Consider the following 17,879-nt stretch of genomic DNA (forward strand, 5'->3'; position numbering starts at 1 on the left):
TATTCCTTACTTTTAACAGTTTTTTCAACACCTTTAGTATAGCCGTGCACTTTATGTATGGTGCATAGTAAACAACAACTCGTCTCCCACACAAGTTTGCTGGAAAACAGCGTGATAAATTTCTTGGAAAGAGCCGCTACCAAGCCCCATAAACACTGAAAATTCAATTCAGTTTTTGATGAATTCCTCAATGAATATGTAGGTAAAAAAAAGTACTCATTTAAAATGGCACAGTAGAAGGCAAAAATGGCACATTTTTGTTTACAAAACAGCTCGACAACCTACCAGTACTATGGGCCATATGTAGGTGGCATACAATTTACCGATTCTAAAATACCGAATTTTACCGATTCGGTATTTAAGAATCGGTAAATTGTATGTAGGTAATAATTCGGTAAATGTTACCGAATCGGAGAAATACTGGAGGCCCATAGGAATCAATGGGAAGGTATGCCTCATTACCGAATCAGGAGCACATTCAAGGGTGGCAGGGTGTCACATTGACACCCTGTTGCACCCCTGATTCCTGCATGTGTGCACATGTGGCGGACATACATGCCCTAAGGGCATGTATGTCTGCCACATGGCACTCTTATTTCAGCAAAATATTGCTTTTTGCAATGTATTCGGTATTTATCACCAACCTATATTTGGTGGTAAATACCGAATTCTTTTTCCTAGACATCACTCATTTGAGTGTCACCTACATATCATTTCAGGATTCGGTATTTACCGAATCGGTAAAATTACCGATTCGGTAATTTTACCGATTCGGTAAATTACCGAATCCTGAAATATGCCCCCTACATAGCAAATGCCCAAATACCGGTCGGTAACGGGATATTTACCGAAAATCGGCCGTTACCGACCGGTATTTTGCTTCCTACATATGGCCCTAAATGAGGAGTGGCCTGGAAAGCAGACATCCTTATTTGCCAAATTGAGTGATGATTGCATCTGGTAGATACTTGAGGTGTTGGCAATACGCCCATAAAATTAGAAATACCCACAGACCAAGAGTACAGTTATAAAAAAATTAATTTGTGCCTGGGGGTCGCGTAACTAGTTAGCATTACATTTTTTTTATACTGTACTCTTGGTCTGTGGGTGTTTCTCATTTTATGGACGTATTGCCAATATTTGAAATTATAGTGCGAGGGAAGTTTTGTTGTTTTTTTATATTGTTATTTACCTCATTACTTCCTCACCTATCTTACTCATTCAGGGTCCCTCTTTCGTGGCTTTGTTAGGTACTTGGTGTTACATCCCTCTTAAAGTTGACACAGTCAGTAGCCCAGTGAGGTTACATTATATAGGTACAGTTAGTACTGAAGGTTGCGAACCTCTTGTTTGCAGGTTTAAGCCAAGATACAGTGAAAAATGTTGTATAGAGCTTAGAATTAGAACAAGCATTGGTAAATGCATTAGGTTTCGCCTATGTGATTAATAAGCTTTTTTTGTTGCTGCGGGTTGTAGCTTGCTGAGTAGTTGTACAATATAAGTTACAGAAAGTCTTTTAAAGTATTATGATTTATGTACAAAAAGGTACAGCACCTGCTGCACCACTTTAAATCATGACTCTTCACACCCTCCAGCATTTCCTGAGTCACGAAAAAAATCACGAAATCAGCTGACAAGCACGATGGCCACAATATTGACTATTTCGGACGCAAAAAAAGGTCTCCCAGCAGGCATAATAAAAAGTATGCCATTTTATTGGCTGTACGCACGTACGTCACCACGTGAATGGCACTGTATAGCCAGGATAGCTGCCTGCTTCCTCCATTACCATGTTGAAGAAAGACACGTGAGAAAAGGAAAGTATTGCTTCTCTGGCACATTCTGTAAAAGCTATAAAAGATGCACGGCGCGTGCATCATTTATAGTGACAACTAGACAAGCATGCCCTACAGGACATGTCTGCCACCACCGAATGTCGTCAGGCACCCAGTGACCCATCAATGGCTCGCAGCGGCAGAGGCTGACCAATTCTTGCTCTGCAGCTCGCAGGCTTGACTGCTTCAAGCCTTCACGTAATTGCAGGAAAGAATGTAAAAAATTAGGATCCTAGTACCGGGAAGGGTGGGGCGGGCAGAGAAGTAAAAGGACTGTCTTTTCCTTCTTGCCCGGAGAATACAACAGTTTCCACTTCTGCTCTGTCGCTTCACCTGCGCCCCCCTTTCTTTCTCTTATTCCCTCTCTTTCTGCCTAGCAGCTCCTCCTCACCTCCTGAAAACTGTGACTTCAAGAAACTGTGCTCATCCTCTCGTTCCTTCTTTCGTTTATTTGTTCCCCTGTGAAATGGATCCAAAAAAGAAAAACACTGAAAATTTCGTCTTTCTGACATTTTTCTATTACTGAGTGCAGCTTTGAGAATAAAAGGTTCACAGTGTGAAAAATAAATAACTAAATAAAGCCAGACAGAGTGGTAGCAAAGTGGCCAGATTGATTTAATTCACACCCAAACACATTTGCGTCACTCTACAGTTTGCCAGTGAAGGGCTAATTTTGTTTTCTTGTCTTTCTTTGAATAGCATGGTTTCCCCAGCTGGGGAACCAGTGCACCAATCCTGGAGGTACTGCAACACGTGGATTGGAAAACAAAAAGTGTACTGCGGCTCTGTGTTCAGGGATGGGGTCTTTTTACCATACAGCTAAGGTTTTTAAGGATATAAGCAATGGACGTTGAAATGGGCCCATTCCGTGCCCTGTAGTCATGTCCTTAACTACTCAGGCAAAAGCACTCACTGATTTCTGATTAGCGAGTGTAAAAGCGTTAAAGTTACTTAATTTTGCATTCCCTCTGAGTGTTTGCCTTTTCCAGGATGTTGTTGCTTTTTAGGTCTTGCCTAGCGTCGCAGTGCATGGGCTGCTCTCTGCGAGATCTATTGCAGTCAAGTCGACTTCGGAAGTGGGGTGGAAGCTACGCCCATGCTTTTCATTGGCACGCGTCACACTCTCGCTTTCTATTGAAAGTGAGGCTTTTTTGTTCACTCCCCGTCTCCTTTAGGCCCCGCCCATTCGGACTCGTACATTAGCATGCTCTCCACTCTGCTGACGAGCTGCGGCACGGCACCGCAGGCCCGGGCCGCCGTCAAGCAGGAGCCCGAGTGGAGCGACCGCGACCTCTCCTCGTTTGTCTTTTGGCGCAGGACGGGTCATTTCAGAAATGTGGAGATGAGTAGGTAGTCTGAATCGACATTTTTTCATTTCTCTGACTTGGAGCTGGGTGTGTGGCTTTAGTTCCAGTTTCTTCTTGGCTCTCAAGGACCGTGGACCGCTAGAGTATATTCTCTCATCAACTTCCTCACAGCCTGGGTCGGCTTGACCCGCTTGTAAATGGCTGCCTTCCTTGCCTGTGCTGATGAAGATGAGCGACTAGCCTCAGTCTCGCTAGCTTCCGCTTCTTTCACACCCTGACCTCAGCCCTCAACCGCTCCTCAGCCTTTTGACAATGTTTGCGCAACAGAAAGACCATATACATCCTTACACACATACCCTGATGTGCAAAGGGTGTCTCTCCCTTGCACAGTTTGCAGACAGATTTTTTTTTTTATTAAAAGAACCTAAAACTCGTAGTCTGCTGCAAGCAGAGTAGCAAACCAGAGGTGTAAGACAAAGAATACCCCCCGCAGCTGGGAGAAGCATGCAGCTCAGAACGGCGGCCATGGAGTTTGTGCTGTGCGGAGCTTGGTAGGATCACGGCATGCATTTTGTCTCACGCTGTCCATCTGACACACTGTCTTGGCTTGAATGACAAAGCTCTTTGCATTGCACCGGTACGATCAACTTACACCTGCAAATATCCTATATTACAGGCGTAAAACGACTTTTGCTATTCACAGTATGAGGGTAACACTGCTAAAAAAATTCATGCATACTTTTTCATGTGTGTATGTCTTATCTCGGGAGCGGGGAGTGAGAGATCCAGGGCGCCCTGAGCGAAACAAAAATTGCCCTCCCCCTCCACTTATTCTCCTTACTTGTCTATGTATCGAAAATTTGGGAGGAGAAACAGGGAGGTGATGGGGCAACATTAACGCTGTGAAATAAACACACAAAAAGCAGACAAGGGTACCAGTAGCGTTCAGGAACAAATGTTTAAAGCGCTGCCTTCTGGAAGTCGGTGCTCTAAACGTGGGCCCGGGTGGCGCCTGCTGAACGCCGTCCTGGAGTCTGCACTTAAAATCTGGGATTACCGACAAACCTACTTGGGTGTGTATTCACAGTTTTTTCACGACCCTTTCTTTCAAAGGTCGGAATAGCTCAGATTCCAGTTTACAAATGAAAGAAAACACCCTAAACTAGGCTTTAGAGGTTTCTGGTTGAAAGCGCAATTGCACCCAGGCACACAAGTTTTAGGTCGAGCCTAAACAGCGCTCACGCTTTTACTTTGTGGAGTGATGGAGTATTGGCTCGGGCACGAGTAGAGCCGCGCACGCGGCTTGCTGCTTCTGCCTGGATGCACTTTTTGTTCGCTGACACCAACCAACAGATGCACAACGCCTGCCCCAGCCCAATGGAGTGTGTGGTCAAGCTACTGTCTGAGGATCCCGCGCCACATGCTTTAAACAAGCATTTGCAATGCAATAGGTCTCGCATTTACGCAAGTTTGAGCTATTAAGATTGCAAATACCAATGCCTTTTATTTTTAAAAACATAAATAAAAGGCATTGTCATTTACAATGCCAATAGCTTAAACTCGCGTAAATGCGAGACCTATTGCATTGCAAATGGTTTTTTTGTAGGTGGCATATTGCTCATCTAGTGCGTAATTTAAATTGAACCACATACAGGTGTTTATAGTGGGGCACAATTGGGTTGTAGTTGAAGGCAGTGCGAGTTTCTCTCAGTGGGGTAGTATGACTTTTAGTGGAGGAGAGGATGTGACACCATGGTCAGAGCTGCCAAATTTGGAACTGGGAAACCTAGTTCTGAAGGACAATTATTGCGAGATGTCTGTTCTATCAGCACTACCTTTAAAAAGGAGTCAGTGCACATGACACAAGAGGAGGCTGTGTGACTTCAACCAGGGAGCAAAGTGGGGCTGTGTGACTGCACCCTGGGAACGAAGGGGGGCGGTGTGACTGCAGCCTGGGAGCAAAGAGGGGCTGTGTGACTGAAACCAGAGAGTGAAGGGAGCTGTGTGTCTTAAACCAGAGAGTGATGGCAGTTCCATGACTGAAACCAGAGAGAGGATTGGGCTGGGTGACTTAAACCAGGGAGCCGTGTAACTGAAATCAGGTAGTGGTGAAAGTAGTGCCCCGGCAGGGGTGCATACATCGACGCTAGAACATCCCAGGGAGGAATACGCCCCCCTCCCACGTGGTTAGTTGATGGAGCTGTGCTTCCGTAGAGCTGCAAAAACTTTAAACATGCCTATTTCAAAGTGGAATACTCTGCTAAAACAGGTACCATTGATTTAGGGCTGAAAAGAAATGATTACAGGTAAAATAAAAAGCAGCAAAGATGCCGCAACCTTTGCAATATCCTGGGGGTTTGCCTATTGCCTGCTTGATAAATGCACTTGTGACTGTCTTGTTCAGTAGTAAATTCAGTTTCGCAATAATCTGGGGTTAGTGGGGTCCCTAAAGCTTTAAGCCCCAGTGCCATTGTACCATTCAAATCAAGTACCTTTTAACTGGAAGGTAACTGCGACTGTCTGTTTAGTAGTCAAATATAGAAATATCATGTGTTTTGAGGAGTTCTGACAACTTTTTGGCCTGGTGACACCGCACCATTCAAATCATGACCCTGGTGGCTGAACTCCATTTGTGACGGCCTGTTTAGTTGTAAAATATAGCAATAATCAGTGTACAGTGGGGTGCCTGGATCTTTTGGTCCCGGTGCCACTGCACCTGCTGGACTTTTGAAATCATTACCCTCGCGCTTGCTACATAACTGCACTCGTGACTGCCTGTTTAGTACTAAAATATGGCAATATCTGGAGTTTAGGGGAGTTATGACAACTTCTGGCCTCAGTGCCACTGCACCATTTAAATCAAGCCCCACTAACTGCAAGGTAACTGCAATTGTGACTGCCTTATAGCAGTAAAAAATAGCAATATTAGGTGTTAAGAGAAGTTCTGACAACTTGTGTCCGGTTCTACTTCACCATTCAAATCATGACTCCGTTGTCTGCAAGGTAACTTCATTTGAGACTGCCTGTTTAGTTTTACATTTTAGTAATAAACCGGGTTTCGTAGGGTCCCTACAGCATTTGGCCCTGGTGCCACTGCACCTGCTGCACCATTCACATCAAGTCTTTGTTTTACTGTAAAGTAACTGCAATTGTGATTGCCTGTTTAGTAGTCAAGTTCTGACAACTTTTTGGTCCAGTGCTACGGCACCTGCTGCAACATTCAAATAATGGCCCTGCTGTCTGCATGGTAACTCCACTTGTGGCTGCCTGTTTAGTAGTAAAATATAGCATAGCTGTTGTATATTAGCTTGATCTTTAAAGTGCACGGTTTATCACAACATTTTGAATTTGATCATAATGACCAAATTGATTAAGTTGAAGAAAAAAAATCAATCCGACAATACCTACAAAGCGTAATGAAAGGTAATGAGGCATGAATAGGAAATGCCACAAACATTCTAAGGCTAAAGCATCTGCTTTGCACAACTAAGTAATAAAAAGTAAGCATTCCAGCATAGCGTTGGGTGCGATCTGCCTTTTCCATGGGAAGAGATGGAGCATATGTATCAACCAAATTTAAGTTTGCAAACGGGCTGATTCACATAATCGCCGTATTTGCGAGATCAAAAAAGGCATTTTACATACATCAAAACCCATTTTGCGATTCAGTAACCTGTTACCGAATAGCATAAGGGGTTTGCGATTCGGTATTTGGAAGGGACGTGTTTTGGGCATCCCTTCCAAATTCTGAATTTCAATGGTATGTATGAATATTTTGTAACCGTGAATGCAGTCGCAAAACATTCGCAATTTAACACCTACTTTAAGTAGGTGGTAACCCATTCGCAAATGGGAAGGAGTTCGCACGGACCCCTTCCCCTTTGGGAATATTTGTAAAAACGTTTCTAAGAGCAGGCAGTGGTCCCATGGACCACTGCGTGCTCTTAAAAATGAAAATAAAACTTTTTTTTAATTTTTTTAAATGCAGCCCATTTTCCTTTAAGGGAAATGAGCTGCATTAAAAAAAATTGCTTTATTTAAAAGCAATCGCTGACATAGTGGTCTGCTGGCCCCAGCAGGCCATCATCCCTGTGATTTTAGCGATTGCTAGGGGATCGCAAATTGCGAGCAATCTCATTAGTATGAAAGAGGTGGGTCGGTTAGCGACCCTCTAGGAATCAGTAAATTAAACTCTTGGAGTTTCATACATTCGAAATTGCGATTCTCAGAAAATCGTGATTTCCAATTTTGATACATCCGGCCCCTTTTCTTGATAGTGAATAGGGCTTAAACAGTGTGAACAGCTTTAGTAAAAGTATTGCAAATGTGTACAGCCAGGGGAAGTTCCCCAAAACAAGTTCCACACAAACGCGAATGAACACAGTAATTAGGCCATGGGAACTAATAATAGCCTCCCTTTTGAGATATATTAAATCATGAGATTTCACAAGCACAGTGCAGGTGAAACCTAAAAGGGCTAACTGTTTTACTAGCGTACTGTTACATAGGCATAACAGAGGGCCGACAGAGAAATTCATATTGTTGGACATGCTAGTTAGTCAAAATGCAAGTATGATGGGTATGCACTGCGTTGCTCCATTCGAACTTTGGTATTCTCTTTAGACATCAAGCTGATTCGGTACTCCCTTCTCCGAGGAACGATGTGTTAAATGGTGTGGAACCAGACACTCTGTCCATGTTAATCATGCAGACGGTGGATCAGGTTACAGAATCTAGAATCAGTTTGGGAAGATGTGAGAATTTGAAATGGTCTGTCTCAGGCATGGCTAACAGAGCCCTACTTCTCGGCTTATCACACCTTCTTGTGTAGGTATTTTCCTCACCAAATGTGAACAGTCAACTGGTCACTCGACTCATCCAGTATTCCAGTCCAGATTTACACAGGTGTGCAGGAAAACCGAGATGGCCAGTGATTAATCCTTATTCTGTCTCTCTCCTTTTTAGGTCTCGCCTGAACCACCGCATGCGCCGGTCTGGCGAGACTTTTTGTGAGGGCTCAAAAAAGTGCTACCACTGTAGCCTAGCGCTACAGTGCATGTGCGCGGGCGCCTCACTTTCGCGGCCGCTTTGATGTTTGATCGCGATCACTTTCACAGCCGCTTTGATAGTCTCCGTGAGCCAGTTTTTTTCTCCTGTTTATTACTTCTATGTAGTAATGATGGCACCCGTGCGCCATTACTACAGAGCAGTAATAAACAAATAAGCATTGGCATAGACAATAGGTCTCACTTTTGGGACCTTATAAGTATTTAGTTATGCAACTGTTGCATGGCTAAACACTTATAAGGTCCCAAAAGCAAGACCTATTGGCTATGCCAATGCTTGTTAGGTTGAGCGTCAGGGCGTATGAGCGGTCTGCAAGACCTGATGTATTTACTAAAAGGATTGTGATCCCGCCTCCTACTTACCACAGGTTGACTGCAGCGTCACTCCTTCCTAATTGGTTCGGGCACCAGCTATGTAATTTCTGTTTCTAGCTGCACAGCACTGCTCAAGTACAGATTCATTTAACTTGATTACTGCCCCTCGGCTGATGCAGGTACAATTTATTTCACCGCCGATTGCATTTTATCCGACCATCCATTCTGCCCCATCACCTGTTTTCTCCCGTCAGTTTCAGTTATTGCTTTTTCCTTGTATGCACATTCTGTTGCATTTTTATATTTAATTATATTTGTTTGAGTGTGCATCCTCGCTCCAATATAACGGCACACACTTCAGAAATGTGTGATGTTATTTTAATTATTATTTTCATTGAGCTCTTTTTTGAAGTGCCTGCTCATTTGAATCGCGGCTTCCATATAGCTGCTGTACTTTCACCCCTCCCACTTTCCCATGCTGGATTTGACCAGCCCCCCGGAAGCCACAGCTCCTCGTCCTCCATGTGGCTGATTAACATTGGGGACTCCTGTGGCCGACAGCACCCTTTAATGAAAGGATTTGTACCAGGTGTCTGTCACTTCTCCGGCTTGGTTTCCTAACCATCCACAGTTTCAGAAACAAAACACGCTGTGTTTCTGGCAATCCTCACTATGTGTGCGTGTGTTTTTGTATGATGGGGGAAATCATGCCCATTGTTTAAAAACGCCATTTTTAGGTCTCGGGACCATCCGGTCTGCCGAAGGCAGAACCGGAAGTCCGGAGAATTAATGTTTTGGAGAAGAGGGGCTTGAACCCGCCCCTCTTCTCTCCTCTTCTCTCCTCTTCTCCATTGGCTGGCCTCTTGAATGCTGGCCAGCCATTGGAGAAGAGGATTGTCTCTCCGAACAGGCCCCGTCAAAGAAAAAAAAAAGTCCCTTAACCCCTTCAGTGCCCATGACGAGCTGGACTCGTCATGGGCTGCGGTGGCGCTGTGCCCATGACGAGTCCAGCTCGTCATGAACTCCGCCCGCTAATGGAAGGCGCGGCACTGGGCGGGGAAAGGGGCGGGCATGCAAGGGGTTAAATAAACACAGAAGCATAATGTTAACAATATTTGGGGGGTGCTCTGTGGGCATTTTTACAAGTTTGAGTTATTGGCATTGTAAATGACAATGCCTTTTATTAATGTTTTGTTTTTTAAACCTAAATAAAACGCATTGTCATTTACAATGCTAATCGTTGTTAACATTATGCTTCTGTGTTTATTTGGGGGACTTTTTTTTTTCTTTGATTCCTGCTCGTGTCACTGGTTGCCCATCTACGATGGTTCAGCTTTGGCGCCAGTCACTTAATCTCCCCATCCCATTCAAACACCGAGATGAAACGACAGACGTTTCAGATGCTGTTTTTGAAATAGTCTCTTTAATTGTCTCGGACCTCAAAGTGCAAGGATTGCCTCGAAACCCCTGCAGCTTTGCTGTTGCTACAGCAACCCTCGGTCACCGGACCTTCAGCAACACAACCTTGCAGCACAGTTATAGGCAAGGCTTGGACAACGTCAGTCACCTTTTCTCTGATGCTTGTCTATATAATGCAAACTCGAGCGACCCGAAGGTGTTGGAGTGCTTTACATGAGCGCTAGTTACATTATACATTGTCGGGGGTGCGGCATTTTTATAGAGAGCAAACTCGACTGACCGAGCATCAGTTACAATACATCGAAGATCAAGTGATGCCAACGCGGGACCTGTTTGTTTAATATTTATCCTCTACCTGACAAATGGTTGCACTTTATTGTTGTTGCTATGTCCAGTGCTCTGATACCTGGGGGGGGGGGGGGGGGAGAAAGAGGGCGGGGCTGGGTACTTGCTGGGGAACAGATTGTGCGAAGAGTGTTTTCAATGTAAAACTCTGGAGAAGGGCGCCTGGTGAATAGAGGCCTGGGGGAGAGGAAATGTCACATATCCGGTCATTGGGAAGCACTTCATTGCTTTTTTCATAGGCTGTTCAATACTCTAGTGATGCAGTCGTACACAAAATACTATAGTGCTGGTGACTTGCATCGAGGCACTTGTATTTCTGTCTGTGTCTGCAATCATCAAGTTGCAGATCTTGACTAACAAGTTGTACAGACAAAGTGAGAAGATGTAGTGGTAATTCCCATTCTAACAGCTTTTCCAGAATAACTCAAATACCAGGGGGCATTTAGTCTTCAGGAATATAGACACAATCTAAATACAAAATAATAAAATACATTTGGGTTATAACCTTTTTAATAATTGTGGTGCTTGAGGGCGAATGCTAAATACCCCTTCTTTCAGTCTCCAAGCTGTGCAGACATTTAGGGGTATATGCTGTTACAAGGTTATGTATTTGTGTTTAAAACATCCCCTGGCTTTTATCCATATCGCAGTTGAATAGCAGACCACGGACTAAAGTTTTGTATATTGGTTTTGCCAACAAGGAATAGCATAACCATGGCCAAGATCTTAACTACACATGCGGGGAGTGAAACAATAAGCCAGAAGATCATGTGTGCAAGGATAGATAGAACAAGAATAGTTACAGAAACATCCAACATAATTAACTTACAAATTCAACAGCTCAAAGATGTTTTCAGATGCTAATTTGTGACCAGCTTATAAACACTACAGAGCAGTGCCAGGCTTTTCACAGAAACGACTTGCCAATTAAAGTGCAGTGACTTAAGTTTAGAATATGTGCTATCAAAAGTAAAAGATTCTGCTCTGAAGCAATACAAGAAGCACACTAAAAAAACTTTTACGCTTGTCTAAAAAGATCACGGTTGCCATTATGTTTTTGCCAAAAGAACGTTCGTGCCATCAATGTTACCCTAGAAAGAAACTCTGGGTTTACTAATCTTTATGGGTCTGCCACTTTTGTTTCTCAGACATTAAAACATAAATGACTATAGAGATGTGGGATCTGTCAGATGATCAAAATTACAACCATTTTCACACAGACCATAATGAATTGTTGCATAAAAGAAGAACGGTTGCAGCATGGAGTTTCTTTTGTAAACGCATGTTATTTGCTATTGATTTTAACTTAAAATAAGGCAAGGTTTAGAAACTTCACGTATTCTTTTTATCATGAAAATAATTGTGATCATTTAGAGGTTTCTGTGAGGTGATGTATGTTGCATTTGAGTGCATTATCATGTATGATGGTGGAAGAATGAGACCAGAGAATTATACAAGTGTACTGTATCATAGTTGTAGGTAAACATCATTAATCACTATGCACTGTTAAGTGACAGTGACAGGATTTGCACATTATTGAGGTTGCTGCATTGAGCTACACTATGGGCCTGTACTCTCAGCCCCGATAGTGGAAGAAGCCAGCTTGAATCTGTGGTACCAGAGTGGTGATGGTAGTCCTGAATATCTAGCCAACCCATAGGAGTACAATAGTGAGATTTATGTCTACTGAATAAACACCACTGAGCAGACACAGCTGCTTCTCACACAGAGAGCACACGGGTGAGTCTTCAATACACCCCCAGAAATGCAGGTCTTATTCAGATATGGGCTGTGCCAGAACCATAATCAATCTTCTATATTTTTAGAACATTACTCAGTGGACAGATTCACGGAGCTGATGTTAAGTGTTTGAGTGGGAAGGCTCTTAAAGTTTTTTTTGTTTTCTTTAAAGTGCTGAGGAGTGTGGTCATGTCTTGTGAAATGGGCACTAGTGACCAGATGTATGAAGCATTTTCAGCTCGCAAACAGCCTGATTTACAGAATCGGGCTGTTTGCAACCTGAAAAAAGCATTTTTAAATGTACCAAGCACTATTTGCAATGCAGTAAGCTAACACTGAATCGCAAATTGGGTTTGCGAGTCACTATTTAGAAGGGACATGCCAAGGGCGTCCCTTCCGAATAGCGAGTCGCACTGTTATGTAGGAATGTTCTGCAACCAGAAATGCAGTCGCAAAACATTTGCAGTTACCACCAACTTCAACCCATTCGCCAACTAATGAGGGCACCAACATTTTTTTAAGAGCAGGCATTGGTCACATGACCACTACCTACTCTTAAAAAAATGAAAAGGCAACTTTTCCTTTTTCTTCTTTTTTAAATACATCCTGTTTTCCTTTGAGGATAGCGGGCTGCATACCCCCAAAAAATGCTTATCTAACAAGCATTGGCATAGCCAATAGGTCTCACCTTTGGGACCTTATAAGTTTTTAGCTATGCAACACATTATCCTGGGTGCTACAACAAATATGATCATCATAACACTAGGCAAAAGTTTAGAACGGTGACCCCCCCCCTGACAAACACACACATGACCTTAGTCGTGCCATTGAAGCCCACGTCAGATATGGCTCAAAGGTATTCGGCTGTCACAGGCAACTGTGAATAATAGTGTTAATAAGTGAGATAGGTTCACACGCGCGTGATTTGGAGCAGCAAGTGGGTGTGAGTAAACGACGAGTGAGGGTGGGAGACAAAACCTGTCAACAGCCTAAGCAGACTGGCGCGATTTGGAAATTATCATGTATTGCACCACAAGAAAGTTAAAAAAGAGAAAAAAAAAAAATAGTGGGGGTAATCCCCCGCCCACATTGTGATTAAGGTTAGACCCACCCAACATGCTTGAAACCGTCACATGAAATCACAAGTGCCGGCATGTTAACCATGTGATTAGTTTTAGCCACACTTCTAAAGGTAACTTCAATGGATAACCAGTACTACGAAACAGCCCAGGCGTGCACAAGTAAAAGCGCCGTGAGGTGCCTGCTATGTCCTCAAGTGCCAATGTGACTGCTCCCTGTACGGTGCGGGCCACCGTAGAAAAAAAGGTAGTGACCTTCGGTCTAAGCGTGCCCAAAAAAAAAGCGCATTTTTAGCGGTACTAAATCATGATGAATGCCGGCCCGCTATCTCTATGTATGATTTTAACCCCGCTGCTAAGTGATTCCTGGGGTGAGCGGCAATGATGCGGAGGATAAAAGGTGAGCGACATAGCGTTAAGCCCACGCGCACATACTTGGGTAATTATAAGGAGTACCCACTAGGTTTACGGCGCAAAGTATAAAGCATGTGCCTCCCACTCGCCCACGCATGATTCAAGTAAACAATAAAAGAAACCCGATTGGCGCATACCGTATCCGTAGCGGCGGCGAACGTCCTCGGTAGCGTCCCCTAGTACAAAAGATGTTAATGAGGGGCATTAGAAGTCCCTTTTTACAAGGACCCGCGAAGTGACCACGCCAAGCGCATCCAAACGTTGGCTAGGGAGTAGTTAAAAATTCATGTATTCCCAAAGGTGAGGCCGCTATTGAACTACTTGGTGACGCTTTACTCGGTCTCATAGGGATCCACTGTAAAGATGCATCTGGCATGACTGTGATATCAACTGTGTCATGCCAGATACCGGGGAATTTACAGTGTAAGCCCCATAAAAAGAAAGTGCCCACCCGACTGTATGCCTTTGGGCGGGCTCCTGACAACATTGTAAGCAAAAAAAATATACAAAAACAAGCGAAAGTGCGGCGCGTGTAACCTGAGACACCGGGAATGCAGCTGCACGCCAAAGTGAAAGCTAATTGGAAACCTGCTTCAGAACAGATGGCACCCTGCGCGACGCTGCTCGTTCCCTAGGCAATGGGAGTGAAAGTTTTGAGGAAAGGCGGGACATGCACCCATATTTGGCCATTTGCATGCTTTCATTATTGAAAGCCACACGCAAATGCCAATGGGATATGTGGGAGCAGGCTCACCCACACGGAGAAGTCTCTTTGAAGTCTGAATTGATTCCAAGAGGCCCTCCCTTAGTGCAACGCATGCGTGCTGCGCTAGGCGAGACCTAAAAAGCAGTCACAGACACGTTGGTCTACTGACCCCAGCAGGCCACCATGCCCGTGTGTGTCGGCCATTTCCAATGGGTTGCAAACTGCGACCAGCCTCATGAATATTAATGAGACTGGCCCCTTGCGACCCAAAAGGAATCACAAATCGTGTGAAACACACTGATGCGCATAGCCATTTGTGATTTCCTAATAGCAAATCACAACAAGCATTGGCATAACCAATAGGTCTCGCCTATGGGACCTTATAAGTGTTTAGCCATGCAACAGTTGCATAACTAAATACTTATAAGGTCCCAAAAGCGAGACCTATTGGTTATGCCGTGCGGCCGCGAAAGTGATCGCGATCAAACATCAAAGCGGCCGCGAAAGTGATCGCGGTAAAGCGCGGCGCGCGCGCCCATGCACTGTAGCTCTAGGCTGGCCTGGTAGCACTTTTTGGAGCCCTCTCAATAAGTCTCGCCAGACCAGCGCATGCGCTGAGTCAGGCGAGACCTAAAAATTTGCTATTAGGAAATCGCGAACGGAAGTCTATGTGCATCTGGACAACGGTCCTTGAATTAGGATTTGGAGGCTATGTGGGCCAAGTGGGGGGCGGGCGTGATGGAACGGCTGTGAGATCTCAGGGCGAGTGTTAGCTGAGCAATGAGCTACCATGGATCGTATGAAAAAACTAACAGGACTGCTGGTATATCTAATTTGCATCTTTCATGCCTTACTTTTACTGGACATTTTAAGAGAAAGACTTCTGTACTGAACAGTTTAAACATGGACGGGCTAGCAGAAGCTCCTTCTGCATTCCCATCCTTCTTTGGGGGTGTAGGAATAGTCAGGCTTGTGGCACAATCCGAAATGGTGTGCCGGATCAGTGATTTTTTTTATGAATCTCTTCATATCTACATTAATTCTTGAGAGGCCTGTGCTGCTGGTCAACACATGGTCAAGAAATCCCTGCATCCACTGAATGAACGTAGATTGGGGATGACCTGCCAGCAGTCATCTGCTACCTAAAGAGGCCCGGGTTTCTTCACGATTGAAACAGTCAAATCTTCAACCTTTGTTTAAGGAATGTGTACGCTTTTGTCTTGGTTGTAACGGAAAAGTTTGACCCATTCATAACATCCTAGTTACCCATGTTGTCTAGCGGGGTCAAGAATGGATTCTGAACTAGCCTATCACCACCTTTTACCTAGCAAATCTGCTTCTTTTTGGTGGGAGCATCGGCCCTATGCGGCCTCTCACCTATAAATCATTTGGTGGGACAGATAGTTGGTCTTAATGTTAATGATGAATTACATTATTTTTTATTAATTATTTTTTATAATGCAGTTAGGCCATAAACATGATGTTGATGTTAAACTGTGTGAAAAATGCATGGTTCGTACCACACTTTGTGAGTCTGCATGGATACGCAACATTGGCTATATTGAATGCTTTTCATGAACAGATAACTTTGGTCCACACAATTTTTTGATTACCTTGTTGACATATCATTCACATTGATCTCTCTGGATGATTTACTGAACTTGGTCACTTTTGAGCCCTTCTTCTTCACAAAATCTGTGTTTTTGCAACAATTCTCGCACACACATTATATTGGATTGACTATATGATCTGTCATACCCAATTTGACAGTTTTAGGTATTATAGAAATAATTCTGCTCATTTTGCTCAAGATGGATGCTAGGTCGCCATCTCTGGCTGCTCCAACATACCAGGCAGAAATTTCATGAGTCACTTCTTTGATTCTCAAGAGGTGGGATCTAATATTCCCTTTTGTTTCACTTGTGAACCATCATTCGTTTATATGACATACTGACAGGTTTCTCAATGCCCTATTTAGTATCATTTGATCATTTTCAATTCTCAGCAGGCTTTGTATAGTACATGTCGCTCTAAGATGTCCGCTGTATTTTGTGTCTCTTGCGCATTTGGCCGTCTTTATTCTGACCATTTAGCACTTCTTTTATTGCATTGCCGCGGCTCCCGACACGCTAATGGTTTACTTTTATCATTAGAACATTTACTGTCATTTTTTATCGGAACATGTGAAACGATAGGATCTAGACCTTTTTTTCGTTCTTTTTACTGGCGTAAATGGGTTTTAAAAATATACATAGAATTCATTTATTCTTTAAGCTCCATTTGCCTCAAGCGTCTTGTTTTGGGTTATAAACATGCATAACATTGATGAGATATTCATATATATCGTGTGGTTTCAAGATGGCGGCAACGCTAACCTGCGTATTTTGGGTTCACGGACGTTTTCCATTTTCACTATCCGTCAGGTGTTTCCTATTACGGAACCGGGAAGGTTTAAATACGCTCAAACGTTTGTCTCTGGGTAATCACTCGAGACTGTTGAAAGAAGGATACGGGCTACCATGCCGTTCGGGTAAGGTTTTACATGCCTAATATGTTGTGTCATAAATAGTATGTTAATTTTATAAGGGATTTTTATATGCCGTGCGCAATTATTAAGACGCAATTACATCGTTAAGCTTATAAATTCCGGAGCTTACACGCTACCAAGACTTTTGCTTTGTGTCTTTGCTCTGGTTACAATGACACCGTTCATTGTGTTATAGTACAACTTTAGACATCTAATTGTTAATAGCTATGCTTAGTCACTCCAAGATGGCCGCTGGACTCAGTTTTCTGTGCCGCAAATAGAGGTATTTGAGCATGCAGGGGATTGCTCACACGCCATGAGTCAATGTTTAATGCAATTCTTTCGTGAAGACTGTGAACTCGCATCTTATACGTATACGTTATTAACACTTCTGCCTTGTGTGCCCCTTTTTTAAATTAGTACGATACACATTACTATGCCATGACACTATTATCTGATAACAGTCAATTTCTTTCATCATAAGATGACCGCCTGATTAGTTGCTTTGCTTTTCTCTACTTATATCCCTCTCCAGGTACTGAATGGAGCGGAAGATGTAAAGAAGTTTTCATCTTAGTACTTTATTAACTCACGAGTGCCATTGTTAACAAAGTTAGAGATATATATATATATTTTTTCGGGTGAGTTGTTTGAGGATATTTTATTCTCACTCTCCTACATGACACTATGTTGTTTCTTGTTATTTTAAATAATTGTCTGATGCTCTACTCTCTTTGGATTTAAACTTTTAAGGACATTGATTCAACGCATTGGATTTCATGAGCATTAATCTGGACTAGATGCTACAGGGGTTGATCTTTTTGACTGTTAGAATAATGTATTTGGCATAATAAATACATTTTAGAATATTCGTTTTTTTTAACTGAATATATTGCTTTATCAAAATATATGCTTTTACTTATTCTTTTATAGGTATTGTCCTACACTGATTGAAGGTCTATACATGCCCCTATCGACAAACGTTTTCTTAAATTGATGAAACTCTATGAAATAGATCTTTTGTTTGGTAAGTGACATATGGCAAACGATATTTCCTTTTGACGCATATTGAATTCAACAATATGCATCTATTAAAAACTAGGTTCTTGCTTTAATTGTTTATCTG

At 43.1% G+C, this 17,879-nt stretch overlaps 1 protein-coding gene across 1 annotated transcript in view; it reads right to left on the reverse strand.

Moving 5' to 3' along the window:
* NAA30 (N-alpha-acetyltransferase 30, NatC catalytic subunit) overlaps window positions 1–17,879 on the reverse strand; it is an 82,576-nt gene that overhangs the window by 57,457 nt on the left and 7,240 nt on the right. The gene's annotated exons all lie outside the window — the stretch shown is intronic.

This window comes from Triturus cristatus, chromosome 9 (genome assembly GCF_964204655.1).
Source record: "Triturus cristatus chromosome 9, aTriCri1.1, whole genome shotgun sequence".
Lineage (NCBI taxonomy): Eukaryota > Metazoa > Chordata > Amphibia > Caudata > Salamandridae > Triturus > Triturus cristatus.